Below are 25949 nucleotides of genomic sequence, written 5' to 3' on the forward strand. Positions count from 1 at the left end.
GCACTCTTTCTTGAACATTACGGCCGAAGCCGTCACCACTTGACCATGCAGCTCCCTCGACACCACCTTCCGAAGCTTGTTCTGCTGGCTCGTCGTCGCCAGCAGCCTCCTGATAACCCTGTCACTGCCTTCATTTCTCCAGGGGCTCGCATTGCACGCGAAGCAGTTGCCTACCTTTTCCCGCTGGTGCTTCCGTTTCCTGGGGCCCGCTGCGTCGCCTTTTGTCACAGCCTTCCCCGTAACAGAGCTTGGCTCAATAATGTTCACCTCTCTCTCTCTTCTGACACACGCATTTTTTGTACATTATGCGTTACATACATAGATAAGTAAAGCGTTCGCCTTAAGACCAGCGTTACGGCGACCTAACCCCTTCAGGCGTTCCATCTGGACTTAATTTAATCCCGTGTTTTGGGCAAACATTGGTCAATGAATACATCGCGTCAAAATTACATTCGTGAGACTTATTCTAAGTGGATATTCTCTCATTATTACACAAAGAAGTTTACGGTCTTGTATTGAAACAACCACGCCCCCCCACACCCCCCCCCCTCGTCTTGGACTGCTCTTGTTTTACTCGATCTAAGCCGACGAGCAACGACCGCACCCACAAATAACTCTACAATTGTCGTGGCGTACCTGGTACGCTTCATGGTACGCTAAGGAAACATGAATGGTCGGTGGATAACGACTCTTTCGCCCACATGTCTTCGCATACGCCTAGGTGTGCATATGCTCCAGGCTTTTAAAGCACTGCATTTGTACCCAAGCAGCGTGACAATCTTGCACGAGAGATCATGAGCCCAGATCACTGTAAAAACTGCGTTACTTGTCCCTATTTCGTACTGTTGTCAAAAAAGGTTGCATATATACGCTGGTCATGACGGTTTTTCTTTTCTTTGTGACGTACAAGTAGAAGTATGACCGCTTCCCGGAAAAAAATTCAGTTGCGAGCACCGTGTTTTGTGTTTTCTCTTCTCACTCTTGGTCTTCTTTCGAGCTGCTCTAACCATGGGCCAACTTTCTCCAAGGTTGCCTTTGCACGACCATTGGAAACGGGATAAAAGATAACGACCAGAATGAAAATTACTCTTATCTTATAAGCCCGCAGCAGTTCCCAAATTGCCAACTCTCCTCCTTCATGTCAACCTAATCGACCTGTAAATTCCCTCTGTAATAGATGTGCTGCAGCAACAGTTCCCATTGATAATTTTTGCTTCACGTTTAGCAGTAAGAAAATATGGTGGCATCGCATGTGGTTTTCTGAGAAACAGGAAATGCCAGCACCCAAAACAATGATAAACAAATTAGCTACTCATACAGTGTGGGTATACTGACCATTATTTTAAATGTGCCGGAACTGACCTGTAATTTGGGTCGTGTCATTTTTAGTGCGCAGGACTTTGGCCACCGCTACTGCGCTGTGGCGGCGGCGAGGGCCACGGGCACGGGCACGGCGAGGGCGTTGTAACCGAGCGGGTTACGACAGAAAGAAAACGGCGGAGGAAAATATGGCGAACGGGTTCGGTGGAGGGCAGTCCGCGGTGTCCGCGGGGACGATGATGTACGTACGCTTCCTAAGGTGCAGTTGGCGGTTCCTTTCGGAGACGCACTTCGCGCCGCCTACGCAGAGGCTCACCATCGCTGCCGTCGAGAGAACCAGCTCAGTTTAGCTGCACATAATTTTCGCCTTAAGGGGTATCGTAATCGCCAGCCACAGCAGTTTTTACCTTTGAATGATTTCAAGAGTTCGTGGGCGACACGTTACCTTTCCGAAACCTATCTATAAATCTTTCTGCAGTGCTCAAAATGTATAGCCATCTCGTTTATAGTGGGAGTTTTTCCCAAGAAGAAAATCTCCATGTAGCACTCATAACTCTTGGGCACCTTCCGGCACCATCCCCGTAAACTTGGTCTTAATGGCGCAATCGGCTCACCTATGGTATAAGCGCAAACCATACAATTCCCTGCCGTCCTGCTTGTCGATGCAAATTCAATCTAAATCACCTTGTGATTCAAATAAGTGCAAAACACGTAAAAAACACAGGATCACACATCCTAGAAGTGCGCCCAAATAGGGGAGGATGAGGACGAAGACACCATTCATGGCAAATGTAAATCGTCTTCCCAAGAGAGAGGAGCCCTTCCTCCAAAGCCGCTGTAACATTGGGTGGCATCCAGGCCCTCTTGGCCAGTCTGCGCTGATCTTCCAGGTTCGAGCTCGACAGCATGGCTTCCCACTGGTCGGTCCATGGATTGTCGTTCCCAGGCACTGTCGTAGCTTCAGAACAGGCCCACGGGATGCTGTGGTAAAGCGTAGCTTTTTGCCGGCCGCATAGGGGGCACTTATTTGGCGGGTGAATGCACGGTACGTCGTGTGCAGGAGGCTGGGATGTGGATTTGTGCTTGTCTGGAGTAAACGCGTTTCTACAGCTTCGTCTTTGGTTATCTGTTTGTGCGGCGGAGGAAGAGTATGGTAGCTCAAACGCTGATGCTGTGGAATGTCATGGTATGTCCGAGGGATTGGCGGAAGAACTGTGGACTGGTTTCCCTGTTGTGCGGGACAGAATAATCATGGCTAGGCTGTAGACCAGTGACCGGTCGCTGTTCTTCACGACTGCCACACTCCTTCACTGTTAGGTGCGAAGCCCCTTAGGACCTCGCCTTGTCCGTGGCTTGTCCCTTGGCGTCCGTGTACACAGTGTTGCGCACGGGCGAGGAGCATTGGATTGCATTGGATTGGATTAAATGGAATTGTATCGGATTGTATTGGAATTGCATATACTGTACACACGCGTTGTCACTCATTTACTTGCGCGAGTGGGCAATGCCACGGGTGATTTACGGCAAGAACGATTCCCAGTTCTTCGCCCACTCGTCACGATTCACTTCGTGGAGATGCGTGCATTTTTTTGTTACAACCTCGAAGTTCCTCTACCAGGTATCCCGCAAGCATTTGGGTATGTTGCGGCTATTGCGTGGGCCATGAAGATGATTGATACAGGCCATCAGGTGGATATTACGCACGTACGGAAAAATTCAGGCTCATAAGACGCATAAACAACATTTCGCTATAAACGGTAGTGACACCAACTTATCACCAACAAACGACCAATGGATCTCTTTTCTTCGTCACGAGCGAGTATATCCTCGTTTGCCCGCAATCGTTTCTACATCACCGCCTCACCGGGCGATTGAAGCAGCACAAGGGGAGCTCCTTCGCTATAGTAATATACCGCACAGATGTCACCAGGTTATATAAACTGTGGGCAAGTCACCGCGACAAGGAGTTTTTGTCTAGGTTTAACTTCAACCAAATGCCTGCATATCATCATTTCAAGCCTAGCAAACATTTCAGTTCATGGTAAGTCATAGTCACGCTGGAATTCGCCTTCTTGTCTGGTTGTTCGCGAAATGTATGATGAACTCAGAGAACGCTACAGATGCAAGCTGTCATGCGAGGGTTATTCAATGTTTGCTCGGTGTGTAATAAATCATTTAGGCAAAAAAGCATTCACGTTGTCAAGTACTAGTGACTGCTTTGAAATTGCTGCGGGTAAATTTGGTTTTTCTATAAATCCAGAAACCAATTTTTAAATAACATAAAACCAGTTGGGCACATCAAAACAACAGCATGCTCGATTTTTGTTTCCCTAATACAGTTTTTACCGTTTTTGTTTAAATGGCGTTGTCTAACAATTCCTTGGAGTAGCCCGTTTTCTGAAAATGCTTGGTACAATAATAATGCAAACAAGAAGAGCAGGTTAATTCACAACTTAGGAACCGTTTTATTGCTAAGCGGGTGAAATGGTTGCTGTCATATTGTGGTAATTTGGGTACACAACCGTAAGCGAGAAGAAACATGAAAAAAAAAAAAAAACAGATAACGTTGGATCAACCATATCGTATTCCTTTTCAGTATTTCATAACCAAAGTTATTTTTCTTGCCATTGCTTCACACATTTCATAACTCTTCTCATTAAGTAAATTTTGTTCCCATTTCGGAAAGAAAATTTCAGGCATGAAATCTCCTTGAGTCCACCCTGACTTTTCACTCGAAACCCGTTTCTTGTGGTGCGGCGTCGACTATGGGTTGAAGGTCAAGACTGCAAAGGCAAAAATAGAACAAGCACACAGTAAAGAGTAGAGCAGTAGGTAATGGCCCCAGCATATTCCTCGCTATGTTTTTTTAGTCATTGAGTGCTTAACCCCAAATTATGAAACAACGCTTACTTTTCAACAGTTACAAATTGCCATGAGTTCTATTGCGTGCGGTCAACGCGTTTTCCAGCTTTCCTAGACATTCGGCAATCTTCGACCGCTAAGAACAAAATATTTTTTTTGTTGAATCAGGTGTGAATACTTGCGCTATGATTTTATTGATTGCTAAAATGTAATGCATGACAGCTATGCTTGCTCATTAATAAAATGAAACTCTTTAAACATTGCATCCACAATACTTGGACAGATATTTCAGGGGCGTATTTTGGGTCTTCACTCCAGGTTCTACACACACTCGGGGTGATTGTATGCGTGACTATTCCCAACATATTTCAAAGACGATTGTGTTTATTGGGCCACTTGAACGCGAAAATTTTCCCCTTCATGTATGTTGGTTGGTCTGTCTCTGTGTAATTCGATTCAACCGCCCAATAAAAGTAAAACAGAAGCTGCACAATAGGTTTATATACCCACAGCCAAATCTAAACGTCTACGTCCGGTGGCGATGTTCATACTTGTCAACATTGGTGAACAAGAACAACACATTATGCATAGATGAGACAGAAAATCTATAGATAAGTGATATTTGCAGCTTCCCTTCATTAAAAATTATATATAATTCATTTTGCGATAGAAAATGAAATACTACATCCACTGCAGAAAAAAAATTTTACACCACCCAGATCCCCTACCCTTGAGCAGTGGGAGTGCGCGTTGCAGAGCTGCTAGCTCGAAGACCAGGAGGCCCTGATCTCTCGGGTGAAGATGGCAGCCGCGGCGCGCGGCCTACCGGAATAGGATGGCCGCCCACAGCTCCTAACTCTTTTTCTCCCCTACCCCGTCCCTGTTGTTTCAATAAACGTTTTCTCTCTCTCTCTCTCTCTCTCTCTCCATCGCGATTGGCCACCAGCGGGCCAACCGATGCAATCGTGCTTCGCGTCGGCTCCACCAAGTACCGGTTCTCCGACGCGCCAAGTGGATGCAAGACCACTAAACTAGTACCAATGGACAGATATTCTCCACGAGATCACCGGGAGACCAGATTTTCCCCTGGGAAGCCATTATTTCTCATTTTACGAATCCGGGAAGTTTCGAAGCGGTGGCCGCCACGGTAACCCTAAATCAAGAGTTAGCCGGCCGGTGGCGGTTATGCAATGGCTTCCTCGAGCCTCGAAGCCAAGATGTGTGTGCAAGCAAGTCGAAGGGGAAGAAATTTCGCCTGAGGATTTTTTCCGAGATGCAGGATGGAAGCTTGCGGGTGAACGCGTGTCGAGTCGCCGACAGCGCAACGCGAGCTCGACGCCCACTGTGGCGAATACCCAAGCCAAGAAAGCAGCGAGAGGTAACAAGAACGTCAAGGCCTCGATAATCAAAGCCGCAAGAATGCCAGCCTTACCGCTGGACGAAATAAAGATCATCATACCACCAAGAGGCGACCTTCACATCGCCAAGCTAGGGGCCACGGAAGACTTCTTGGTTATCCAACGAGCGGCTGGTTTCAACAACAACTAAGACAGCGAGGACATCCTGTGCCCTAAATTTCCAGAGAACATCATCGTGGTTAGTACATCAAAAGAAGAAAACGCCACACGCTACCAAGGCCTTCGAAAGATAAACGTTCTAGGCAAACCATATGAAGTCAGCGCCTACTGCGCCGACCCTCATGACACCGTCAAGGGGGTGATCAGAGGCATCCCAACCAGGATAAGCACAAGAGAAGCTGACGTCATGGTAGTAAATGGGAGAAATCCAACGGCCGTGGCGACAGAAAAATCAGCAGCACAACAACTGTCATCGTAGCCTTCGAGGGCTTGCAAGACCCCAACTTCGTCAGATTCAGGACTGGACTTCATCCGCCACCTGTACAAAAAACAAATCGAGGTTTGCCATAAGTGCGGACGCATCGAGCACCTCAAAGACGTATGCCCAACAACAACCGCCTGCGTATGCGTGGGATGCAGACTCCAAAACCCCGAGGAGGGTCACCCCTGCACACCCAAGTGCAAACTCTGCGGCGGCACACACCCAACCGCCACAGAGAGTGCAAGGCGAGGTACAAGACACCGTACATCGTACGCAGGAGGCAATGCGAGCGACGGAAGGTTGCCAACCCACTTGATAGCGAACGCGAATTCCCGGCGCTCGGAAATCTAGCTGCGCACAAGTCAAGAACGCCTTCCAGGAATCGCTCGCAGTCGAGAGAGGGCAAGCAGAGGAAACACAGCTGTAGCGCCGACCGCTCCAAACCCAGGTGGTCGTGTCAGTCACAGGACAGAGTGAGCTGGGCCGACAAAGCACGAGGGGCCATGAAAGGAAAGTGAACTGAAACCAAGAAAAAATCCAGCCAAGTGAGCAAGAATGAAATGTATGAGCTGTTCAAGGAACTGTGGGAAGAAAACACAGCCATGAAAAGAGAAAATGCAGCCTTGAAGCCCACCATCCAGGAACTCAACAGAAGGCTGGAAGAGAAAAACACAACTGAAAACAATACAAATCAGAGCGAGCAGCCGGGTACCAGTAAGACGAGCGAGAGGGTCCCAGAACTGGCTACTAGAAGCGAGCGGTTCAGGCACACAAGGCTAAGAACAGCGTCGAAGACATTGCGAGGCTCGAGAGCATGGTGATGGCCATGAAGACTGCCATAGACTCTATTCAAACCACCCTCGTGGAACATAGAAACATGTTCATAGTCCTCGAAAGGAACGTACAACTAATCATTAGCCACGCCGTCTTCGTTCAACCACAAGTAACCAAGCCCCACCCAACGAATTCCACCCGGGACAAACATGGCCGCCGGCACAACAAGCGTAGTGTTGTGGCAGTGGAACTGACGTGGTTTCCAAGGAAAGTGAGCATTCGTCCGGCAGTACATCCAGCAAGTCGGCAGGAACCCGGACGTGCTGCTACTGCAAGAGACACTCACGAATACACAGTCCCTCCCAGGGTACCCTCTGCATGCGGCCCCTGCACGTGGCAGAGGAGTATGCACCCTGGTAAGAAGGGTCTAACCTTCGTCGAATATGAACTCAACAACGTCAGCGTCGAGCACACGCTAAGGGAACGCATTCCGAAGAAACACTGAAGGGACAGCATTTTCATCGTAAACTTATATAGTAACCCGTCGCAAAAGCAACAGAGATTTAGGAACGTCCTACATAGGGCGAGCAAAGCAGACGGCAACCACGTACTGCTCGCTTGCGGAGACTTTAACGCAATGGACCCCGCATGGGTATACGCCAAAAGTAACATCAAGGGAAACCTGGCGCTGAACGCAAGTGAGCTGAACTTTAAACTCATCACAGATGCCGCACACCCAACCAGAATTGGGAACTCTGTGTCCAGAGACACCCCCCCCCCGGACCTCACTTTTGCGAAAAATGACGAGACAGCCCCGATCACCTGGCCAAACACCGGGGACGACCTCGGTAGTGATCGCACGCTAGTAAAAGTCACCATACCCACCCGTAGCCGTGCCGACAACAGGAAGAAGTACACCTGGATCTACTGGAACGATTTCAGAGAAGCCAGGGCACAAAGCGGCGGAGACGAAGAAATCGATGACATAAAAAAATGGTCTAACAAGATCACCCTGGACACGCGCAACGCGACCAGGGAAATCGAGACCGAAGTCGAAGTCGACAGGATACACAGCAAGGTAGCCCACCTCATAGAAGCCAAGAAATCCATAATAAACAGGTGGAAGGGACAACGGCTTAACAGAAAATTACGAAAGAAGGGGGCGGAACTCAACAGGACGATCGAAGAGCACTGTCCGACGCTCTGCACGCAACAGTGGAACGAGCTGTGCAACGCCACTCATGGCCAGATGCACAACGGTCGGACCCGGAACCTGCTCAAACACCTCTTTGATGAGACCAAGACCAAATCACACCAAAGGGACCGATTGGAAAAATTGCTGCACAAGGAGGTCGCCAAGCACGGAGCCCAAAACGTTGAGCGCCGTCTGAGAGACAAATACACCCCGACAACGCCAACCGAACACCACGGAACACACCAAGGCGAATCCAATGAGCGCTTGTACAGAGACATCGACGTCGAGGAGTTCAGGACGGCACTGCACGAGCTCAATACCAGATCGGCACCAGGTCCGGACCTCACCTCGAACAAAGCTCTCAAGAACGAGCGATTCGAGGCAGCAGTCCCTTCGGCCGTCGGCTCACCGATATAACATACGCACGCAGGTTGCCCCACCCAGTCTACTGCCTGGAAAGTCGGTCGCAGCTGCGCATGCCTGTTCATGGATTTGCTGCGACTGGGCATCTGTGGCGTCATCAGCTGCAGTAACTTCTGCGGGGCATCAGGCGTCGCTGCGTCCACAGGCCTTCTCCAGGAGGACATAAGCGCACGGCGTCACCTCACTGACCACTACCCAACGAGCGATTCGAGGCAGCAGTCCCTTCGGCCGTCGGTTCACGGATATGAGCTACGCACGCAGGTGATTATAGTTTTATTCGCAATTGCGTACCAACCGCCTGGACTTCTTGTCTCGAGTCACTCACGGGTCCCACTGTTGCTGCGCTTTCTAAAGAATTTGAAGAATTCAAGAATACTGTGGAAACAAAACTGCTTGATTTGAGTCGCGCGCTCGACTCTGTGAAACTTTCTGTTGTGACATGTAACCCAGCTGATGTTAGGAAGCTTGAGAACGAAGTTGTTGAGTTGAAGAAATCGACGGATTACATCAATAAAGAATTCGAGGCCGCAAAAACCAAGAACGCTGCCCTTGCTGCTCAAAACAAAAAAACTCGAGGAAAACAATGACACGCTCATGCGCAAGGTCGCGCAGTTCGAGCAATATTCGCGCTTAAACAATCTCGAAATAAAAGGCGTACCTGTGACGCAAGGGGAAGACTGTGAAAAGATAGTGGCGTGTCTTGAGAACAAGATGGGATGCCCCTTAAAACCAGAGGACATCGACATGGTTCACAGGATTGCGACGCGTAACAGTACACACATGACCATCGTTTTGCGGTTCTTCCCCCGTGGTAAGCGTTCGAATTACCTCACCAAAGCCCGCAATGGCCGTCCCAAAACCAGTGATCTCGGCTTTCCTGCTTCTCAAGAGGCTCCGATTTACGTTAATGAGCACGTAACGCCTGACAATAAACGACTTTTCTCAAAGGCACTCGACCTCAAAAAGCAACGTAAGTGGATGTTCGTCTGGACGGATCGTTGTATTATCAAGGCCACAAAAGACACTAGAAGAACCAGTGTACCGGCTCGCATGCGAAAGCGATCTAAGGTGTTTCAGCATGTAAACACTGGTTCACCCACTTTCATGATTTGCTAAATTTTCTGTCTTACGTATCGCCTGAGCCCGCCAAAAATGCCTTGAGTCATCTGCAAGGGCTATCCGCAATACATATTAAGGCTCGGTGCTTGAGAAAGAACTACGATAATATTAGCACTTTCGTTGATTCCCTGGAACACAGCTTTTCACGGTTGTGTTTTTCTGAGACTTGGCTAACGCCCTCCGATAAAAACCTTCTCAACATTCCCGGTTATTTGTCCGAATATTGCGATCTTTCCGAAGATCCTTACGGTGGTTCTGGTCTGTACATTCATAAAAACATTGCTTACAAACACCGACCTGACTTATCGCTTAACGTGGGGAAATGTATCCGTTTGGGTAATAAAATTCGATACTTTCTCAACATGTGACAACAGTTGTAAAACTGCCTGCGGCACAATTTATCGGTCCCCCTCATCCGAACTATCAGCTTTCTTTAGTGCATTTTCACTCGTTCTTGATTTACTATCTCTTGAAAACAAAAACGTTATAATTTTTGCCGACATTAACATTCTTGATACCTCCAATTCTGTTTGTTCAGAGTACATGAGTTGTTTTCTAGCTACGGTTTTCAGTCGCTAATGTCTGTTCCCACGAGGTGTAGTAGTAGGGGTTCTGATTAGTTACTCGATCCCATTCTGTCAAACTTTTCCACTTCCCCCACTGTTGGTGCAATTGAGACATTGATTACAGACCATTTCCCCGTATTTCTGTGCTTCGATACCAACCTGTAAACATCAATAAACTGAACTTCAGGTCTTTCTTTGACCACGAAAAATACTTCGACTTGATTTCTAACATTGACTTGTCCTCTATCATCAACTGTTTCGACCCTGAAGTTGCCTTGGACCAGTTTTGCACTGTCATTAATTGTTCGGGTAATAACTGCACTACCGTAAATCAGTCCAATCGAAAATACTCTAGTCCGCGCGCACCATGGCTTACAACTTCTCTCCTACGTTCCTTGCGTAAGAAGGATAACATAAGAAAAAAAACTAAAGGACAACCATTTAATGACAAACTTAAAATGCGGCTAAATAATTATGGTGTAAAATCCTTTCTCTTGTGCTCAAGAGAGCTAAACGTAACTATTACGAAAAATGCCTTCAGGAGTGTGGCAATGACGTAAAGAAAAAATAAGAAATACTTAATGAATTTTTAAATTAGGTCCAACAACCGGACAGAGTAATTACTCTACGTAAGGATGTATCCGTTATGACTGAACCCGCAGAAATCGCAAATGCCTTCTGCGAATATTTTTTTCCGCAATGTGCATATCGCCACGGTTTCGCATTACGCTCAGCCTTTCAATCGCAGTTTGCAATCTTTTTCTTGAACCCCACCTGTCCGCAGGAAGTTGAGTCCATTCTTAGCACACTAAATGTAACAGGCCCTGGCTTAGATGGTATTCATGGCAATCATGTTATCATTAGTAAACCTATATCGCACGTACCGAGTCACATTTTTTACTGTGTATTTAAGACCGGAATTTTCCCACAGCTCCTAAAAGGGGCTAAGGTTGTTCCTGTATTTAAAAAAGGTGATTCTACAAACCCCGAAAAATATAGGCTAATTTACATTCTTTGTTTTTTCGACAAGATTCTAGAAAAACTAATAGAGGTAAGGTTGTCTAGGTATTTCAACAAGTTTAATATTCTCACTTCCAACCAATTTGGATTCCGAAAAGGTTTCTCAACTGACATTGCCATTGCTACTTTTACTGATAAGGTTAAATCTTACATTGATGAAGGTAACATCTCGGGAGCGGTCCTAATCAAAAGCTTTTGACACCATTAATCACAGCATTTTGTTTAAAAATTGGAATAATATGGCATAACTGGTCCAGGTCTAACTGTTATAAAAAGTTTTCTTAAAGATAGGTATCAAATTGTTTCCATCAACAGTCATAATTCCGCATGGGTAATATCAAACAGGGGTGTTCCACAAGGTTCTATCCTAGGCCCCATGTTATTTTTAACCTACATTAGTGATCTTCCTTTGTGCCTGTCCTATTCTACTTGTATACTTTATGCCGACGACACCAGTGTTTTATCACACCATCAGGATATCGATTCCCTTATCTCTAATTTACAATTAGACCTCCTCTCCCTCGAGCAGTGGTGTCATGCAAATAAAATTTCCATCAAAGTCTCGAAGACCTGTTTCGTACCCTTCTATTCTCCTCAAAGAAAATTGGGCGCCATCTCATCTTTGAATATCAATTCTCAACCGATTCCGTTACATTAAAAGGCTTCTTTCCTGGGTATCATTATGGACATGCACCTAAAATTCCGTTTTTATGTTGTCTCTACCTGCAAAAAATTTCTTACAGAGTAAGTGCACTTCTAAGGGCAAGGCATTTCTTTAACGTTCGAACTCTCACTTGTCTGTGTTTTGCATTCATCCACGGTCACTTAACTATTGAATTTCATCCTGGGGAGGTCCATACAATGTTTACATTACCCCGTTAGAAAAGATCCAAAAACAGGTCATGCGTATCACTACTTTCTCGCCCCGTCTATCACCATCGTCGCCTCTATTTTCTCAGTTGAATATTCTTCACCTTTCTAAATTATATGCATATAGTCTTGCCATCATGTTATTTCGCGCAATAAATAATGACCTTGTACTAGACATGTTCCCTTTTTATTTAATGTCCAACCGTAATAATAGACGTTTAGCGTCTCAAAATAACCTGTCATTACCCAAAGTATGAAGAAATTATGGAAAACAAACTATCGCATTTTCCGCAATAAGCTTTTGAAAGACTTTAAGCATTGACCTTAAAAACTCTAAATCCGTGTTCTGCTTTAAAAAGTATTTACACTGCATTTACTGGAATAAAAGGAATTAGGCTATGCCAGTACTACTGGTTTTGGTTGTGAAGAACATTTTCTGGCCTCTTGTTTTTTGTTGTTGTTGTTTGCGTGTACTCATGTATAAATTATTTCTAATGAAAATGTTTGTACTTGTTTTTTCATTTTTTTTCTTTTTCTAGAATGGTTTGCTCTCATTAGGTATGTGCAGTATATACAGTGGAGCCATATTCTATGCATACTTTGCTATTGTTTGCTTTTGACTTGTTTCTGTATTGCCACTATTTTTTTACCGTTACGTGCTAATGAATTGCTAACTTCCAACTACGTCTTTTTATATGCTCGTAATTTATGGTGTAGAAGCATAGGAGGTCCCACCCACGGTTTGTTACCTTGGGACCTCCTCTCGTATACTTACATTATGTAATCGCAGATTATTGCATTTTTTGAAATAAACTTTGAAACTTTGAAACCTGGACGACAAATGTATCGAGAGCCGGACAAAGTACTACAACAAGTGCTGGAAAAGTAGTGCCGTCCCGAAGAAGTGGAAAAAGGCCAACCTCATACTAATCCCCAAGCCAGGCAAGCCACCGAGTACCGGCAACCTCCGCCCGATCTCGCTCACATCGTGCGTGTGAAAGGTGCTGGAGCACGTCCTGCTCAGCAGATGGCAGGAGTATCTCGAAAAAAAAGAACTATACCCAGATACAACCATCGGCTTCAGAGTACACCTCTGCACTCAGGACGCCATGGTTCAGCTGAAACAACAGGTCATCGACGGAGACTCCAAGATACCAAGGCAATACTTGGTCTCGACCTGCAGAGTGCCTTTGATAAAGTCAAGTACTCAACAATCCGGAGGCAGATATCCCGACTGAACATGGGCGGGAGGACGTATAACTACGTCAAGGACTTTCTCTCGAACACAACAGTCGATCTGAAAGCGGGCGACCTTAAGATGGACGAGAAGAACCTCGGCAGCACGGGCACACCACAAGGCTCCGTCATATCGCCGATGCTATTCAATTTCGTGATGATACAAGTCGCATAAAAACTCGAACAGATCGAGGGAGTCAAGCACACAATCTACGCGGACGACATCACGCGGTGGGTTTGCGGGGGCAGCGACGCCCACATAGAAGCAACCCTACAAACAGCCATCGACGCGATTGAAGACTGCCGCGAGGGTACGGGCCTTCAATGCTCACCGAGCAATTCCGAACTCCTGCTGTACCTCCCGAGCAAAAGATAACATAGGAAAAGAATTAGGAGAGAACGCGAGAAAATTAATATTAGAACCAAGCAGCTAGGGACGGTGATCCCGACGGTGAACACAATCAGAGAGCTCGGAATGACAGTCGAGGACAACGGCAGAAATGGAGACACCATCACCCACCTCATCTGCAAAGCGGCAAATGCAATGAGATTCCTCGTGAGAGAGGAAAGCCTCGTCAGACTAATTCAATCATTTGTGTTCTGCCACATTGCGCACGTGGCGCCTTTTCGCAGATGTAGAGGAGCGAGGAAAGCAAGATCGACATAGTCATACGGAGAGCCTACAAGATGGCACTAGAACTGCCGGAAACCACCAACACGAATCGGCTACTGCACGTGGGTGTCCACAACACGCTGGAGGAAATAGCCGAAGCACAGCGCGCAGCCCAGCTTGAAAGATTTTCGATGACTAAAAGAGGCAGAAAAATCCTAGACAAGCTCGGTATACGATACCACGACCAACAAGGCATCAAGAATCCGATACCGGGCGAAATAAGAAGTGGCTTCAGAGTTGACCCAATCCCTAATAGTGTGCCCCCATAATACAACCAGGGGAGAAGAAAGGCGAGAGCCGCGGCACTCATAGACCTACATGCTGGCGACGAGGGCGTCGGATACGTGGACGCGGCCGAATACCCCGGCCGCTAAGGCTTCGCCGTAGTGGTGGTCGATGCCAACGGGAACACTAGAGCGTCAGCCAGCACCCTAAGCACTCAACAAAAAGAGGGCGAGGAAATAGCCATCGCAGTGGCCATCGCGGATAGGGACTGCCAGACCGTCCTAAGCGACTCCAGGCAAGCCGTAAGGAACTTTGCCTAGGGGAGGATCGCACTGGCGGCGATCAGCAAACTATATAACAAGCAGGAAAGGACAAGAACGTCCGCATAAAGTGGTTTCCGGCGCACGCAGGAAAGACGTCGGAGAGAAACGAGAACCACAACGAGACGACACGCGCCGCGGCGCGAGAACTAACCGACCGCGACCGCAAGGGCTGTCGACCACCGTGGTTCAGCTCCAAAGACCGCATGGTGAACTACAACGAGATGACGAAGTTCTTCAGACTGAGCCGCAGGCTTATCCCGCCTCCCTGTAAAGGGCTGCACAGAGCCCAGGCGGTTTTGTTCCGACAACTGCAGACGGGCACCCTACCCAGTCCGCCATTACTAAACAGGATGTACCCCGAGACATACCAGAGCGACAAGTGTGCGGCCTGCCACCGGGAGACGGCAACCTTCTCGCACATGCTGTGGAACTGTACCAAGAACCCCAGCGAAGAAAAGTCAGGAAGCATACCGCCGCGACTGGCAGCTGCGACGAAGAGTGAAAACCAAGAAACACCACTTTGAGCCGTCCAGTAGGCCCTCAAGGCACTGGCCAGGCAGGGGCTCCGCGAACCGGCAACGGGGAGAGATAGATAGATGAAACGTTTATTTGAACTGAAAGGTCTTGATTGAACTAGGGTAGGTTCCCTCCTTCCAGGGCCTCTGTTTCCTCTGCCCCAGTCTTGGCCCTAAAGATCAGATACTTCTGAACCCCAGGGTCAGAGCTGGCCAGAGCTGCCTCCCATAGCTCATATAACTTGGTGTTGGTGTTTACTGAGGGCCATATAGTACGACAACCCCAGGATGATGGAATAGGGTGGATATTTCACCGCACTTATTACATGCGTTTGAGAATTTCTCGGGGAACATCTTCGATATCCTGAGGATGTTGGGATAGGTGTTCGTCTGTATTTGTCTAAGAGACTGATGCTCTGCAGCTGTTAAGTTTTTATCTGGTGGAGGAAAGAGAGCTCTGGCTTTTCTTTGAATGTTGAGTCGCTCACCAAAGGTATTGGGGAGAGGGGTGAGTAAGCTAAGACTACTGGCTGAACGGTTAGTAAGTTCTCGCGCAGCTTGGTCTGCTCTCTCATTACCCTCAAGCTCCTCATGTCCCGGTGTCCAAATGATATTTTGGAACTTAGTGATATTTAGAGGTAACATTTTTGTGAGCCTTTTGTGGATTCGGCAACGGCAAACGGGGATCCACGCCGGGCGCCTGCCCCGAGAATGACGTAGGCTCAGCCTACGCGCGCGCGCGCGTACTGCAGGCACCAATAAAGTTTCTCCAATCTCCCGTCGCCCGCGCTACTACAGCTCCAGGCAGAATTTTAAGAAATGAAACGGCACCAGTAATGAAGGTTTCCACTGGATAGGTTCCATGCACGTTCCGCTTGGAACGCACGTGGGTGGAGTAGGGCAACGTGGTTCTATAAGCGTTAGAGCGGGGTGCCTCGGTCATCGCCTCAGGCGATGCCTCGATTCGTGTAGGGCAGCGCTGGCATCGAGGCAACCAGTGTGGTGCAGTGGAACGCGGTAAATTTAAAATAAACCTTTAGCGTGTTTATCTTGGCAGGAGAGACGGGAGAGCAACAGCATGAGAGGTGAGCGGGAAAGAGATTGGAAGCTTTTACATGGCAGCGGCGGCAGACGACTATCGTCTTTAGTCGACATTTGCGACGGGAGGAGCAGACACGTGGTCATTTTTTAAAATTGCACAGCTGTAAACGAAAGCGCACAGGAAAGTTTATACGCTCAGCCGCGTGTTTGGGTGTCCGTAGGATGAGAAGGGGCCCTAGTTTTCTTAGCTACCTAGCCACTGTTCTCTGCACGCGCCGTTGGTGACCGCACGTGTTCACCTTTCGCGCTCTATGCCCACCTTCTTCCTTCATCCAGCTGGTTGCCTCCCGAGCTTTAAAATTTGATATAACACGCATATAGTGACCCTGGAAAAATGTCTTTACATCAACAAAGTCGTGTTTAGAAATGACTTTGATTTTATTTAATTGAAGTAAGCGCGGTCTTTTCACGCTGGCTGTACCACATTGTGCGTCGCACAGCAAAGCCTACTGGTAAACAAAAGATGCGCAGAAACGAGCGCGAACGTAGGGAAAGAACACCACCGACGACGATCGGGCTGTGACCGCCAGGGGAAAGCGGGATACCGAATACCTCGACACGGAAAGAACAAAGTGTCAGCGTGGCTGGAATCCCGCTGAACGCTTCCCCGGAACGACGGCACAGTTTGTGCTGTAGTTTGCGGGTCTACGAATTCGGCGTCGATTGTGCGGTGTGTGTGTTTGTGGTATCCCGGGGACCTCAGCCCAATTGCTACAATAACCCTCAAACTGTTGCGCTGGACATCCTTTTTCACAGAGGGGAAGGAAACCTATTTTTTAAGAATGAAGGCTGGCTTTTGGAAGATTAAGAGCCTTACCTCATGTGATTCTCCAGCAGTTATTATGGGCTTTGCTCTGATTCTGCGCCCTTTTTTAGAGAAAATACAGAGCGGGATTTAGGGCTTAAGCAGGGCTCCCTACCTTTACAAGTTCCGCCGCAAAATTCGGGAAGCCTGTTTTCAGAAGGTTGTTCTGTACAGTTTCTTTTGTGAAACCTCTCCGATAAAGAATGTGATCGCAAGAAGCACTGAAAGAGAGATGGTAACAGAATCCAGGATATATAGCAATGGAGGAAGAATAGCAAGAAGGAGATATTGGCCAAGAGAGAAGCATGTAGGCACGCCCAGATATCCCGTTGAAAGATCTAAAAGGGGATACAGTGGAACCCCGTTAGAACGTTTTTCACCGGACCGGGAAAGAAAAACGTAACAGCCGGGAAAACGTAAGAGTGAGGAGAAAGCCACGAAAATGGGCCGGCGTCTAACTGGCGCCGTTGAATCACCCCCTACGTAGAGCTCCATTGTTGCCATCACGTCTGTATTACCGTATTAACTCTGTGCTGTCATCGCACATACATATTTTAGTGGATCTCTGAAGTGTCGGTGATGTTAGTTGACGTGTTGCGCGCCGGGCTGCCGTTCAGTGTTGCTTCCGCAGCGGCAGAGCCCGTGCCGCGGCATTTCTTCAAGGCGCCGTAGAGCGCTATTCCGCGGAAAGACCTCAAGGTAACGTCACAGACATACAGCTGCGACATTCGTTGATAGCCTTAAAACATCGTCAACTGTTACGAACGCATCGTGAACGATCAAACAAAAGATACCGCGAGGCAGGTGGACCCTGGGGGAGAGCGCGGTGCCCCCTATTTCCCCTAACATACCTGAACACCTGTCGAAAGAAAGACGCCAAAGTCATGCAGAAAACCACCCAAAGGGATGTTGCGTCCTGCCAAAATGATGGGCTTTTCTTCGACAAAACTAGCGCAAGTTACAGTATGGGTGGTGTAGAAAGCGCCGAGAGTAGCAAGGAAGGAGCAGCAGACGACGCGCCTAGACCGATCTCAACGAGCGCCTAATCTCAACGCTACCGCAGCGCCACGACCTGTAGGTCGGCGGCAGCACCGGCCCGCGCCGTGGTACTGGAAGGCCGCGCTCTTTACAAACTGACCTAATCTAAAAACGCTGCACGGCACAATTACAACAGTGCGGCGGCGCTAACATCACGCAATTCCGGCGTTCAGAAGTTAAACTTCTGTTGTAAGCACAGTAATGATGGTGATAGCACTCGCGATGGATGGCTATTTTGTGACGGCCTCTCCAACTCGCTTGCGGCTTCTTTTAGCCAGTTCAGTATAAAAGACTGGCCAAGCCTCATGAAACGGCAAAATGGCTGTGCCCAAGCGGCTTCGTAGTGTCAGGTTGCGACGCATCATACGAAAACGGGCCCACAGTTGAGACGTTACAGCGGGGTTCACAATCCATTAAACGCTATTGAAGCTGTGCCGGAACCAATGGCAAACAACGTAACAGCCAGGAAAACGCAACAGTAAGGATCGTAACAGCGGGGTTCTACTGTATAACATTATTCACCCACTTGCGCTGAAGATGCGGCGGCCCGACGTCAGCTGTAACTTTATGTCCTGATGTGAAGGCAATTACCCGTTGAAGTCCATTAACCGATGATCGAGTAATAAGAGTCAAGTTACTTGACACGGCGTAAAACTGAACTTGAAGGTTGCCTAATCTTAAGCATAACCTTCGGATGTTAAGCCTAGCGTCGCATTTTGCGCTGTAACTTCGTGAATAGGTACTTATTGGAAAAATACCTTGTACGTCATGCTGTCGGTATTGCCTGACATCGCAACACTTCGACGCCTAACTTCAGGCATAGGCAGGCGCGAACCCGACAGCTGCTGCTTCTGTTCTAGCAAAGTGATACTTACCTACAGTACAAACAACAGCCGCTGTGGGGAATTAGCAAGCGCTTCATAAGCTTCGTGCATACTGAGGCAGGCACCAAGCAATGAATTATTTCGTCAATCAATTCTTTACACCGCAAGCTCTGGGGGGCTCGACGGCAAAAGAATCTGGGCCTGTACACTGCATGTTGAGCGCGTACTATGAAGCTTACAAAAGTGTTTCTACCTACGGAGTACCACCCCTACGCTTTGCGGCGTTATACACCGCTTGACAGGCGGAATGTGGTATGCTGCTGCAGGATACTGTCGCGAAGGCGGTAAAGTTAAACCTTGACATAACGAAGTTGTCAAAATGTCGCAATTTTTTATTGATTGATTGATTGATTGTAGGGTTTAACACGCCGGCGCAACGCAGGCGATGAGGCGCGCCGTAGTGGAGGGCTCCGGATTAATTTTGACCACCTGGGGATCTTTAACGTGCGCCGAAATCTCGAACACATGGGCGTTTTTGCTTTTCGCCTCCATCAGAAAAGCGGCCGCTGCAGCCGGGAATCGAACCCGCGACCTCGTGCTCAGCACCGCAACGCCTTAGCTACTGAGCCACAGCGGCGGGTCGCAATTTTTTGTTACATGCGGGTTTTCGTTACACGCTGGTTTCGACTTAAGCCTCGCGTGAATGGAGTGGAAACTAAATCAGAATGCTAGACCTCACTGAAAGTGAACTCGCCCTTCAAGGACTTATTTCAGAGAAGAAAACTGCGTGATTTGCGCCTGTTGCTTTAGTGCTAGCATGGGCACTACACGGCGCTACACGGAGGGAAGGTCACTTACCCCGTATTCACACGAGTAACAAAATTATTACTTTTGCCTTTCGAAACTGGTTGATTCCAAACGCGTGTCAAAAACCAAACTTATCCTGAAAAGGGCGCCTTTTCCCGAACTTGATGCTCACTTCCGCACTCAAAATTGTTGAGAGGGTGCCATTTGGGATACTGTGCCTGGCAGCAATGGCATTTACTTGCTTGTCTTGAAAATAGGAAGTGTTTCGTTTTCTGGCAGCAGAACTCATCACAGACAAACCAACACCAGAGGCAGCAGTGGAGACGCGCGACCAGACGCCTACAGGCAGGCCTAGCACCTCAAAACGTAAGTGTCAAACCGACACCGCACTCAGGCGTGCGAACGCACGGTCGTTTGCGGTGCGGAGAAAAAAAAAAGATGAAATGTAGCTACCCTTGCGTCGTGGTGTGACGCTACGCAAGCGGAATCTCAAGCGGGGGCTGCGTTATAAGCTATAGAATGGCGCTAGCCGCTGCATTCATTATCCCCATCATGACTAATTTTGTTTTCAGCGATTACAGACGTTTTTGTAGCTGCTGGCTCCTTAAAGTAGTGCTAGTACTCGGTTAGTTAGTGCGTTTACCCACCCAATTTTTTACTAAAAGTTCAGAAAACAACTTCTGATCAGCTTGGCGAGTTCGTTACATCAAGGTTAGCCGCCGCAACGCCTTCGTTACATAGAGGTCGCGAACACATGGGCTTCAATGGGCGTGGAAATGGGGCATTGAAAAACTTCGTTAAATCCAGACATTCGTTAGAAAGGGGTTCGTTACCTCAAGGTTTAAAGGGAATTTGTTGCGAAATAGCTACGAGCTAGGCACTTCGTGCGCGATGCAGAACGTAATTAAACGCGGTGATATGACGCGCCCGCAGCAGTCAGCCGACTTAAAATGTGATAAACCCCCGTTATTTGCGAGAACTATACAAAATTATGCCAAGAAATACAAATCACGAGTCTTGCGAAACAGAGCATGGCTGCACCCGCATTCTATTACTACTAAGACCGAACAGCGGCGTTCTTTTTGCATTTACTCAAGGCAACAGAAAAAGTGCGCGAAGTGAACCTGTAGATAACGCTGGAGAATTGGGAAACGGCAGGACTACACCCATACATAAACACCATCTCTGGTCGAGAAGCCCTAGGTCCGTGAGCTCTTTCCTCAGTTTCCGGGAAAGATGGGTAGTGTGTGTTAGAGAAATTTGGACAAAATACAGGGTGTTAAGTGGATTACCTTAAATTAGCATAAAAGACCGCCGGAAGCTCATTTATCGTTGCTGTTGAGATGGTTTTTTGTTCTTTGTCTTTCATTGTTTCTAGGACGGCGAGGTGGTGGAGGTGCAGAGCAAAGCGTGGAAACGTCTTTTAGTGTACTTCGTTTTTCTGGACACACCGGGATGTCCCCTACGATGCGCGCCGGGGACCAATACGTGTATGTAGCTTGCAGAGATATATGCAGCCAGGGAAATGCTGCCCTCTGCGTCCCTTTTTTTTTTTTTTTGGAGCCTGAGCCCCATCTTAATTGTCTTGAGTGGAGGAGAAGCCGGTAACTTGTTTGAGTGTTGCAATGACAATTGTAGTGATAGGCCATCGAGAGAGACACTAGAACTGCGAGATCACTCGACGGTCAGAAAGTATGAATGCGGCAACCTGCCGCGGGTTCTGCAGCCGTTGTGCTTCCTAAAGATTTAAAGCTATAACCACAAGCGCGGTCGAGCTAAAAAATATTTTTCTAGTCCTTCCAGCAGGGACTTTAAAGCAGCCATGGAGACAAAATTCAAGTTTAGACTTTATTCACTGAGAGATTACTCAATTTGACTTCTAATTTGATTCTCCCGCCAAATCTTGTGTTTTTGTGTAGTCTGCAATGACGTCACAAGAACAGGTCTTCAAGCGAAACCAAGTGCGCCATTGCTCGGAAGCCGACCGCGGAGCCTTTTTTACCCTCAGTCCTACTAAATAGCGCAATCATACTGCGCCGAGCCGTTTTCTGCCTTTGCTTTGTTTTCGACCGTATTAATTTGCACATTGCACCTTTTGTTAAGCTAGGAAATCATTGTTCCGTGTGGCATGGTGTTCGCTCGACAAATGTGGTAACGTAAGACACCGTCTTTTCCGCTAATCGGCCAGTTTCGTCTGAGACAACCCCAAAGCCCCGCACTGCTGTGCAGTGTTATGACTCACTGGCGCCATGTTTGCGAGGATCAGTCGCCCGCCGGTGGACCACCCCACCGCTTGTCGACGGAAACGAAAGGAGGCCGACACGACGCCGCGGCGGCCACTGATTGACAGCGGCTTTTGAGCGGCGTTGAGTGTTGTTGCCCCAAAAGGGATTAAGGAGCCGCCGGTATTCCCCCGGCCTGAGCAACTGAACGCGTGTGCGCGTTAAAGCCCAGACGGCGACGACCGGACAATGGGACCCCGTGGCGGCGGCAGCACAGCGAAGAAGGCAGTGGCAATGGTCAAGCCATTAACCCTTCCCGGAGTGATTCCACGAACCTTGTTAATCTGTGCTGTTAGGCTCCCTGGGAACGCAGCGCGCGGCAGACACCAAAAGAATACGCGGCGCCCGCGCGGGTCCTGACGAGTGGCAAGGGTGTGTGTGTGTGCGTGTGCTGTGCATCTGCCGACATACCTGAAAGGCGTGTCCCTACCCGAGGGCGGTGCTTCACAGCGAGGAACGTACACATCACCATTGGTCCGCATTGTTTTGTATGGGGATCCCTAACCTAGGGAACTAGGGATCGGGGGTCAACAAAAACGGCGTGCTGCGGCCCGCCAAGATCTGTCTTCTGTCTTCATCTCGATAACTCACTGTAAAAATGTAAATAAACCCGTTGAGTTTGCTCTAAGCTCTCCCCTAGTCCTGGCTCGACGGAGCGACGGCGACCGGCCCCGCTACCAGCAGACTGCGGTCGCTACAACTCGCGACAACTGGTGGCAGCGGTGGGATCTGAGCCTGGAGGACGGAGAATGATCAACACGCCGAGATCACGGAGACTGACAGCTGTGAACTGGTGAGTGCTGGCTTTGGTTTTTTTGGTTGCCAGGCCGATAAGATAGAAGTGCAATCTTTTCGCTGGTAGAGGCTACCACAGAAGCAGTTGTTTCCGGAACTTATGGGTAGAGAGTGAGCCGCACCACACTAGTTCTCTGTCATGGATTGGAAGCGTTTGTTGAAGAATCAGCTGCTGATTCTAGGGGAGGAGCTGGGAGCAGAAGTAGATTCGGGGATGAAGGAGGACGAAATTGTTCGCGCTATCGAGGGCTTGAATCTCACCAGTGAAGATATTACAGAAACGTGGAATGAGATTCAAAAGCAACAGGAACAGGAGCGCGAGCAAAAGCGGGAGCAACAGGAGTGCCAGCTAAAGCAACAGGAGTGCCAGCTAAAGCAAAAAGAACTGGAAGTAGAACAGCTGCGCCTGGAAGTGGAAGTGAGGAAGATGGCTGAGGTTCAAGGAGTGGAGGTAGCAGGAAGACAAAATCTTTGTGATTTATCTAAGCTAATGCAACCCTTCAAAGTAGGGCAAGATGTGGGCCTCTTTCTTGTGAACGTCGAGAGAACCTGTGAAAAAGCGAAGCTTGGCCGTAGCACATGGGCTCGAAATTTGCTAAGTTTGCTGCCATGTGAAGCAGCGGATGTGATCGCGCGGCTTCCGGTGGAGGATGCGGACAATTACGACAAAGTGAAGGATAGCCTTCTAAAGAGGTTCCGACTTTCGTCAGATGCGTTCCGGCAGCGGTTTCGCAATCTGACAAAGAAGCAGGGCAGCACGTATTCTGAGTTTGCCTATGAGTTGAAGGTAAACTTGGTAGAATGGATGAAGGGAGCCAGCGCTTTTGGGAACTTCGAAAAGGCTCTTGAAGTAGTAGCTCTCGAACAGTTCTTTTCTAAGCTTTCCGAGCCAATGAAGCTCTGGATCCAAGACAGGGCCGGAGTAGTAACAGTGCAGGCAGCTGCCGACTTGGCTGATGAGTACGCGTCACGCCGGGGAGAAAGGGACGAGGTTCCTCCCGCAAAAGCGGGAGATAGAGGAAAACCTTGGACGGGAAAGCAGGGGGCTGGCGCAGGTATGACGGCACAGAAAAAGGCGGACTTCGCTGAAAGTAGTCAAGGATCGCAAAACAAACAGGAGGGAAAGGCTTCGGAGTCTTCTTCCAAAAAGAGTCCTTTTGACGCGCGGCAACCACCTACCTGCTACAAATGCAAGGAGGTCGGTCACATTGCCATAGGCTGTCGTAGGCCCAGGCCAGCCCTTTCGTACACTTGTGACTCTGCTACTAGCGAGGAGCTACTTAGTCCTTACCTTTTTAACCTAACAGTGAACGGGAAGCCATGCCGCGTCTTACGAGACAGTGGGGCAACCATTGATCTGGTGCACCCGGACTACGTGACACAAGCAGATTACAACGGCAAGTGCGCATGGATTAAACCGGTTTTGCAAGAGGGAAGCATTTGTCTCCCGGTAGCTCGAGTAGTCATCACTGGGCCGTTCGAAGAAGTAGAGACGGAAGCGGCGGTGTCAGACAAGCTGCCCTCGCAGTACTCCTACTTGTTCTCGAATCAGACCGACCGTCTGCTTAGAGAACAAGGGAAAAGTTTTCAGGAGGGAACAGTCCAAGCCTTGACTAGAGCTAAAGCATGCACGCCAGCAGCCGAACTAGAGCGGAAAGAACCGAGTTTCACCGGAAGTACAGCAACACCAGCTGGAGTCAGCACAGCGGAGTCTACTATCCCGTCGCCTACTGAAAAAAAGAGAGAGGGGTCAGAGGAGGAGACTCGCGCTGGTATAGCTGAAGGGGAATCGGAAGAGGGGCTGCTCGTGTTGCCTGTATCCAAATCACTAGACAATGTACGGGAGAAAGTGACAAGAGACGAGCTCATCGAGCAGCAGAAAAGCGATCCCAGCCTTAAGGAGATTTGGAACACCGTCAGGGAAGGGGTGGCGAGGAAGAATGTCAGTTTTCCCGTCAAAAATGGCATATTGTACCGCCACTACCAGGATGCAAAAGGTCGCACGTTTGACCAGATTGTAGTTCCGACTAAGTATCGGCATTACATTGTTGATCTCTGTCACGGAGTTGGTCGGTTGGGGCATTTAGGAGCTCGGAAGAGCAAAGTTAGGCTCCTAACGGAGTTGTATTGGCCAGGATGCTTCACCGAGGTTGAGAACCACGTAAGAGCGTGTAAAACCTGTCAGAGAGTGGGAAAACCGCACGAGAAGGGAAAGGCGCCACTTGAGCTTCTTCCGCTCATTTCAGGGCCCTTTCAACGGCTGGTAATAGACGTTGTGGGACCACTCCCAGCGACAAAATCAGGCTACCGGTATTTGCTTACCGCTGATTTTCTAGCAACCAAATTTCCAGAGGCAATCCCAATAAAGGAGCAAAGCTCAGTAGAAGTAGTTAACGCACTACTGTCTGTTTTTTCGAGAGTGGGCTTTCCTCAGGAGATATTGTGCGACCCGGGCTCAGTGTTCACCAGCGTACTGACCGCGGGCTTCCTGGATAAGTGCGGGATAAGGCTGATGAGCCGAGTTCAGCAGGGGGCTGAAGAATCCCCTGTTCTCTACTTAGTCGACCTTGCTATGTACTACAATACTTGGGAAGACCACCTGTACCATCTTAGCGATGTCCTTAGACGTTTGACGCACGCTGGACTGACAGCGAAGCCGGCTAAGTGCCAGCTAGCTCGCGCTGAAGTACGGTACCTAGGGCGCGTGGTAGGGCAGGGCAGGAGGCGACCTGACGAGTTGAAAGGAGAGGCGGTTAGCGAATTCCCGCAACCAGAAATGGAGGATGCTTTCCAAGGCCTCAAAACGGCTCTTGTAAACTCGCCCGTACGGCATGCACCGAACTATGATCGTCCCTTTACTGTGCAATGCGATGCCCGCAACAGAGGCTTAGGAGTAGTACTCTGCCAGGAGGATGAGAACGGGAACGAGAACCCTGTGCTGTACGCCAGCAGGAAACTCTCGGTTCGCGAGGAGGCCTACAGTGCGTCAGAAAAAGAATGTGCCTGCATTGTGTGGGCCACCCAAAAATTAGCCTGCTGCCTCTATGGAACTTCTTTTGTCTTCGTCACTGACCACTGCCCACTGACGTGGCTGTCGCAAATGTCGGGAAAGAATCCACGACTACTACGCTGGAGCCTTGCGCTTCAGGAGCTTAACTTCACTGTGAAGTATAAGAAGGGTTCCGCCAACGCTAATGTTGACACATTAAGCAGAGCCTTTTTAACTTTTTCGCTTTTGCTTTCTTTTGTTTTCAGTTGAGGAACGTTTTGCAGTAGTGATTTTGAGTAGTGTTTTAAGTAATTCAGTCTACGTTTTTAGCTGTGAGAAAGAGTATTA

The 25949-nt window shown here is 48.6% G+C and overlaps 1 long non-coding RNA gene across 1 annotated transcript in view; it reads right to left on the reverse strand.

Moving 5' to 3' along the window:
• Positions 1–3674: 3674 nt before the first annotated feature.
• LOC144138840 (uncharacterized) overlaps positions 3675–25949 on the reverse strand; it is a 32068-nt gene continuing 9793 nt past the window's right edge. Inside the window, exon 3 of the long non-coding RNA XR_013315982.1 lies at positions 3675–4103. This is a non-coding gene — a long non-coding RNA (uncharacterized LOC144138840). The remainder of the gene's footprint in view (positions 4104–25949) is intronic.

This window comes from Haemaphysalis longicornis, unplaced genomic scaffold (assembly GCF_048455015.1).
Source record: "Haemaphysalis longicornis isolate Haplotype H1 unplaced genomic scaffold, Haemaphysalis longicornis Haplotype H1 scaffold_5, whole genome shotgun sequence".
In the NCBI taxonomy this organism is placed as follows: Eukaryota; Metazoa; Arthropoda; class Arachnida; order Ixodida; family Ixodidae; genus Haemaphysalis; species Haemaphysalis longicornis.